Consider the following 7,500-nt stretch of genomic DNA (forward strand, 5'->3'; position numbering starts at 1 on the left):
AGGCGATGGATACTCGCCGGGGGTGGTGTACTCGCTAAAGGCCTAAGCTGCCATCGCCTACGCTGCCGTCGCCTTAGCTGCCACGCTACAGCGTTCAGGGCTAGGACCTGGCTGCAGCTCGACAGCCCATGTTTATGCTGGAGTGTATTGCCTCGCCTCAGCTCGACTCTTTAACATTTATTTTATTATTATTTTATTTGACAAGGACAAAATGCAAGACATCAGGCAAAGTACAAGGTCAACACACAACATTAATGCCGCCTAACTTTGTTTGGCTTCAACAAGGAACAAGCGGTGTATGCATTTTATCCGTTCCAGAATGCATCCCCTTGTATTTTACAATTTCCGCAGCAGATGGCGCTGTGTTACGGGCCCAGCGGCGACTCCCGGCCGATCCGGGGCAGTGAGCCGCGATTGGCCGGTTCGAACCACCCGCCGGCGGCGGGGATTGGCCGGCGCGCGGGGCGCGGCAGCCAATGGGAGCCCCGCCGGCGGCCGCCGTTGACTGTTAGCTTCGGCCGGGGAAAACTTCTCTCCCGACGCCGGCCTCCTGGAGCTCCGGCCCGGGCACAGCTCCCCGGCAGGTCCCGGGGCGAGAACCGGGCCGGGGGGACCGGGCGGCGGCGCGGGGCCGGGCCGCCTCGGGGCTCCGGGAGATCGGGAACGGGAACCGGTGGATGGCGGGGTCCCCACGCCGGCGTCCTGGAACTCCGGCCCGGGCACAGCTCCCCGGCAGCTCCCGGGGGGGGAGAACCGGGCCGGGGGCGCGGGGCCGGGCCGACTCGGGGCTCCGGGAGATCGGGAACGGGAACCGGTGGATGGCGGGGTCCCCACGCCGGCGTCCTGGAACTCCGGCCCGGGCACGGCTCCCCGGCAGGTCCCGGGGCGAGAACCGGGCCGGGGGACCGGGCGCCGGCGCGGGGCCGGGCCGCCTCGGGGCTCCGGAAGGGCCGTTGCGGGGACCGGTGTGTGAGAGGCACCCGCGGCCGGGCTCCTGGAACTCCGGCACGGACTAAAGCCGCGAGGAGCTCCCGGTCAGAGAACCGGAATGAGGTCGGATTTGACCGCTTTACCCGGGCCGGAGTTCCAGGAGCCCGGCCACATTCCGGCGACGTCCCGCTAAAACGGGGGCGGTGACACTCGACGCCAGACCTCGTTTCCGCCACCGCCAGCCCTACTCTAAGGGACGGGCGTCCCCCCCGGCGGTCCCCGGAGGCCATCGGATGCGGGCTAAGGTGCATTAAAAGTCGGATACGAGTCAGTGTCCGTCCCGGTTCTCCCTAGCGGTCCCTGGAGGCCCTTGGATGCGGGCCAGGGTGCACCAAAGTCGGATACAAGTCCGGGTCTTGTCCGGTTCTCCCTAGCGGTCCCTGGAGGCCCTTGGATGCGGGCCAGGGTGCACCAAAGTCGGATACAAGTCCGGGTCCGTCCCGGTTCTCCCCAGCGGTCCCCGGACGCCCTCGGATGCGGGCCAGGGTGCACCAAAGTCGGATACGAGTCAGTGTCCGTCCCGGTTCTCCCCAGCGGTCCCTGGACGCCCTCGGATGCGGGCGAGGGTGCACCAAAGTCGGATACGAGTCCGGGTCCGGTCCGGTTCTCCCTAGCGGTCCCTGGAGGCCCTTGGATGCGGGCCAGGGTGCACCAAAGTCGGATACGAGTCCGGGTCTTGTCCGGTTCTCCCTAGCGGTCCCTGGAGGCCCTTGGATGCGGGCCAGGGCGCACCAAAGTCGGATACGAGTCCGGGTCCGTCCCGGTTCTCCCCAGCGGTCCCCGGACGCCCTCGGATGCGGGCCAGGGTGCACCAAAGTCGGATACGAGTCAGTGTCCGTCCCGGTTCTCCCCAGCGGTCCCTGGACGCCCTTGGATGCGGGCGAGGGTGCACCAAAGTCGGATACGAGTCAGTGTCCGTCCCGGTTCTCCCCAGCGGTCCCTGGACGCCCTTGGATCCGGGCGAGGGTGCACCAAAGTCGGGTACGAGTCCGGGTCCGTCCCGGACCGGGGGAGCGGGCGCCGGCGCTGTGGGGAGCCGATCCCGGGCTCCAGCAGAGTCTATTCGGGGACCGGCTTGTCGGGGGCACTCGCGTCCGGGGTCATGGAACTCCGACCCGGACTAAAGCCTCGAGGAGCTCCCGGTCAGAGAACCGGGATGAGGTCGGATTTGAACGCTTTACCCGGGCCGGAGTTCCAGGAGCCCGGCCACATTCCGGCGACGTCCCGCTAAAACGGGGGCGGTGACACTCGACGCCAGACCTCGTTTCCGCCACCGCCAGCCCTACTCTAAGGGACGGGCGTCCCCCCCGGCGGTCCTCGGAGGCCATCGGATGCGGGCTAAGGTGCATTAAAAGTCGGATACGAGTCCGGGTCCGTCCCGGTTCTCCCCAGCGGTCCCTGGACGCCCTTGGATGCGGGCGAGGGTGCACCAAAGTCGGGTACGAGTCAGTGTCCGTCCCGGTTCTCCCCAGCGGTCCCCGGACGCCCTTGGATGCGGGCGAGGGTGCACCAAAGTCGGGTACGAGTCAGTGTCCGTCCCGGTTCTCCCCAGCGGTCCCCGGACGCCCTTGGATGCGGGCGAGGGTGCACTAAAGTCGGGTACGAGTCAGTGTCCGTCCCGGTTCTCCCCAGCGGTCCCTGGACGCCCTCGGATGCGGGCGAGGGTGCACCAAAGTCGGATACGAGTCCGGGTCCGGTCCGGTTCTCCCTAGCGGTCCCTGGAGGCCCTTGGATGCGGGCCAGGGTGCACCAAAGTCGGATACAAGTCCGGGTCTTGTCCGGTTCTCCCTAGCGGTCCCTGGAGGCCCTTGGATGCGGGCCAGGGTGCACCAAAGTCGGATACAAGTCCGGGTCTTGTCCGGTTCTCCCTAGCGGTCCCTGGAGGCCCTTGGATGCGGGCCAGGGTGCACCAAAGTCGGATACTAGTCCGGGTCCGTCCCGGTTCTCCCCAGCGGTCCCCGGACGCCCTTGGATGCGGGCGAGGGTGCACCAAAGTCGGATACGAGTCAGTGTCCGTCCCGGTTCTCCCCAGCGGTCCCTGGACGCCCTTGGATGCGGGCGAGGGTGCACCAAAGTCGGATACGAGTCAGTGTCCGTCCCGGTTCTCCCCAGCGGTCCCCGGACGCCCTCGGATGCGGGCCAGGGTGCACCAAAGTCGGATACGAGTCAGTGTCCGTCCCGGTTCTCCCCAGCGGTCCCTGGACGCCCTTGGATGCGGGCCAGGGTGCACCAAAGTCGGATACGAGTCAGTGTCCGTCCCGGTTCTCCCCAGCGGTCCCTGGACGCCCTTGGATCCGGGCGAGGGTGCACCAAAGTCGGGTACGAGTCCGGGTCCGTCCCGGACCGGGGGAGCGGGCGCCGGCGCTGTGGGGAGCCGATCCCGGGCTCCAGCAGAGTCTATTCGGGGACCGGCTTGTCGGGGGCACTCGCGTCCGGGGTCATGGAACTCCGACCCGGACTAAAGCCTCGAGGAGCTCCCGGTCAGAGAACCGGGATGAGGTCGGATTTGAACGCTTTACCCGGGCCGGAGTTCCAGGAGCCCGGCCACATTCCGGCGACGTCCCGCTAAAACGGGGGCGGTGACACTCGACGCCAGACCTCGTTTCCGCCACCGCCAGCCCTACTCTAAGGGACGGGCGTCCCCCCCGGCGGTCCTCGGAGGCCATCGGATGCGGGCTAAGGTGCATTAAAAGTCGGATACGAGTCCGGGTCCGTCCCGGTTCTCCCCAGCGGTCCCTGGACGCCCTTGGATGCGGGCGAGGGTGCACCAAAGTCGGATACGAGTCAGTGTCCGTCCCGGTTCTCCCCAGCGGTCCCTGGACGCCCTTGGATGCGGGCGAGGGTGCACCAAAGTCGGGTACGAGTCAGTGTCCGTCCCGGTTCTCCCCAGCGGTCCCTGGACGCCCTCGGATGCGGGCGAGGGGTGCACCAAAGTCGGATACGAGTCAGTGTCCGTCCCGGTTCTCCCCAGCGGTCCCTGGACGCCCTCGGATCCGGGCGAGGGTGCACCAACGTCGGATACGAGTCCGGGTCCGTCCCGGTTCTCCCCAGCGGTCCCTGGACGCCCTTGGATGCGGGCGAGGGTGCACCAACGTCGGATACAAGTCAGTGTCCGTCCCGGACCGGAGGAGCGGGCGCCGGCGCTGTGGGGAGCCGATCCCGGGCTCCAGCAGAGTCTATTCGGGGACCGGCTTGTCGGGGGCACTCGCGTCCGGGGTCATGGAACTCCGACCCGGACTAAAGCCTCGAGGAGCTCCCGGTCAGAGAACCGGAATGAGGTCGGATTTGAACGCTTCAGCCGGACCGGAGTTCCACGATCCCGGCCAAATTTCTGCCACGTGCCGCTAAAACGGGGGCGGTGACACTCGGCGACAGACCTCGTTTCCGCCACCGCCAGCCCTACTCTAGGGGACGGGCGTCCACCCTAGCGGTCCCCGGAGGCCATCGGATGCGGGCTAAGGTGCATTAAAAGTCGGATACGAGTCAGTGTCCGTCCCGGTTCTCCCCAGCGGTCCCTGGACGCCCTCGGATGCGGGCGAGGGTGCACCAAAGTCGGATACGAGTCCGGGTCCGTCCCGGTTCTCCCCAGCGGTCCCTGGACGCCCTCGGATGCGGGCGAGGGCGCACCAAAGTCGGATACGAGTCCGGGTCCGTCCCGGTTCTCCCCAGCGGTCCCTGGAAGCCCTTGGATGCGGGCTAGGGTGCTCCTAAGCCCGGGGAGAGAAGAGCGCCGCTCCGGTAGGTTTCAGCGGGGCGCGGCGCTATGCGGTAGCCGGCGGAGGCTCACCACGGCCGGGCACGCCGAGCGCGCCCGCTCCGGTCCCCGCCGGCGGGACTGTGAGTGCACGGGCAGCCGTCTGGAGCCTCCACGAGCCCGGACACGAAAAAGCGCCGCTCCGGTAACATCCAGCGGGGAGCGGCGGCATGCGGTAGCCGGCGGAGGCTCACCACGGCCGGGCATGCCGAGCGCGCCCGCTCCGGTCCCCGCCGGCGGGACTTGGAGGCTCTTGGCATCCGGCGGGAGCCACCAGAAGCCCGGGGAGAGAAGAGCGCCGCTCCGGTACCCGCCGCCGGGGAGCGGCGCTTGGCGGTAGCCGGCGGAGTCTCACCCTAGGCGGGCAAGCCGAGCGCGCCTCTCCGGTCCCCGCCGGCGGGACTTGGAGGCTCTCGGCATCCGGCGGGAGTCACCAGAGGCCCGGGGAGAGAAGAGCGCCGCTCCGGTACCCGCCGCCGGGGAGCGGCGCTTGGCGGTAGCCGGCGGAGGCTCACCCTAGGCGGGCAAGCCGAGCGCGCCTCTCCGGTACCCGCCGGCGGGACTTGGAGGCTCTTGGCATCCGGCGGGAGCCACCAGAAGCCCGGGGAGAGAAGAGCGCCGCTCCGGTACCCGCCGCCGGCTCTTGGAGGCTCTTGGCATCCGGCGGGAGTCACCAGAGGCCCGGGGGGAGAAGAGCGCCGCTCCGGTCCCCGCCGGCGGGACTTGGAGGCTCTTGGCATCCGGCGGGAGTCACCAGAGGCCCGGGGAGAGAAGAGCGCCGCTCCGGTCCCCGCCGCCGGGGAGCGGCGCTTGGCGGTAGCCGGCGGAGGCTCACCCTAGGCGGGCAAACCGAGCGCGCCCGCTCCGGTCCCCGCCGGCGGGACTTGGAGGCTCTTGGCATCCGGCGGGAGCCACCAGAAGCCCGGGGAGAGAAGAGCGCCGCTCCGGTCCCCGCCGGCGGGACTTGGAGGCTCTTGGCATCCGGCGGGAGTCACCAGAGGCCCGGGGGGAGAAGAGCGCCGCTCCGGTCCCCGCCGGCGGGACTTGGAGGCTCTTGGCATCCGGCGGGAGTCACCAGAGGCCCGGGGAGAGAAGAGCGCCGCTCCGGTACCCGCAGCCGGGGAGCGGCGCTAGGCTGTAGCCGGCGGAGGCTCACCCTGGCCGGGCGAGCCGAGCGCGCCGCTCCGGTCCCCGCCGGCGGGACTGTGAGTGCACGGGCAGCCGTCTGGAGCCTCCACGAGCCCGGACACGAAAAAGCGCCGCTCCGGTAACATCCAGCGGGGAGCGGCCGCATGCGGTAGCCGGCGGAGGCTCACCACGGCCGGGCATGCCGAGCGCGCCCGCTCCGGTCCCCGCCGGCGGGACTGTGAGTGCACGGGCAGCCGTCTGGAGCCTCCACGAGCCCGGACACGAAAAAGCGCCGCTCCGGTAACATCCAGCGGGGAGCGGCGGCATGCGGTAGCCGGCGGAGGCTCACCACGGCCGGGCATGCCGAGCGCGCCCGCTCCGGTCCCCGCCGGCGGGACTTGGAGGCTCTTGGCATCCGGCGGGAGTCACCAGAGGCCCGGGGGGAGAAGAGCGCCGCTCCGGTCCCCGCCGGCGGGACTTGGAGGCTCTTGGCATCCGGCGGGAGTCACCAGAGGCCCGGGGAGAGAAGAGCGCCGCTCCGGTACCCGCCGCCGGGGAGCGGCGCTTGGCGGTAGCCGGCGGAGGCTCACCCTAGGCGTGCAAGCCGAGCGCGCCTCTCCGGTCCCCGCCGGCGGGACTTGGAGGCTCTCGGCATCCGGCGGGAGTCACCAGAGGCCCGGGGAGAGAAGAGCGCCGCTCCGGTACCCGCCGCCGGGGAGCGGCGCTTGGCGGTAGCCGGCGGAGGCTCACCCTAGGCGGGCAAGCCGAGCGCGCCTCTCCGGTCCCCGCCGGCGGGACTTGGAGGCTCTCGGCATCCGGCGGGAGTCACCAGAGGCCCGGGGAGAGAAGAGCGCCGCTCCGGTACCCGCAGCCGGGGAGCGGCGCTAGGCTGTAGCCGGCGGAGGCTCACCCTGGCCGGGCGAGCCGAGCGCGCCGCTCCGGTCCCCGCCGGCGGGACTTGGAGGCTCTCGGCATCCGGCAAGAGTCACCAGAAGCCCGGGGAGAGAAGAGCGCCGCTCCGGTACCCGGCGACGGGGAGCGGCGCAAAGCGGTAGCCGGCGAAGGCTCACCGCAGGCCCGCAAGGCCAAGAGCGCCGCTCCGGTTCCCCAGCGGAGCCGGGCAGCGGGCGGAGGTTCCCCGTCGCGCCCGGGCAAGGGTTCATCCTGCCCGGCACCAGAGACCAAGCCGTCCCGCTCTCCCCGCCGGAGCTCCCGGACTTTGTCATTTTTCTTGGGCTGAGGTCCGCGGAGGAGGAGGAGGAGGAGGAGGAGGCGGCGGGAGCCGGGCGTCGGTGCCCCGCCGCGGCCGGGCGAGGGTGCGCCCAGCCCGGCACCCGAGACACGGCGGCCTCGGGAAGCCGGCGGGCGACATCGGGAGCCCCCGCGGGGATCCTCGGGGCTCAGTGAAGCTGTTCAGACGGGTGTCCCCTCTCCAGAGCCCCGGAGGTGCGGGACCGGCCCTTCCCCCCACCCCAGGCCGAGGTCCTCGGAGCGCCGCCGGCGGGAAAAGTGGGGAAAGGGACCCGCAGACCTCCGGAATGAGGTCGGATTTGAACGCCAGATCCGACCCGGAGTTCCAGGAAGTCGGCAGGGATGCGAGGGAGCTGCCGTAGAAATGGGGGTGGTGA

This window comes from Dendropsophus ebraccatus, unplaced genomic scaffold (genome assembly GCF_027789765.1).
Source record: "Dendropsophus ebraccatus isolate aDenEbr1 unplaced genomic scaffold, aDenEbr1.pat pat_scaffold_469_ctg1, whole genome shotgun sequence".
Lineage (NCBI taxonomy): Eukaryota > Metazoa > Chordata > Amphibia > Anura > Hylidae > Dendropsophus > Dendropsophus ebraccatus.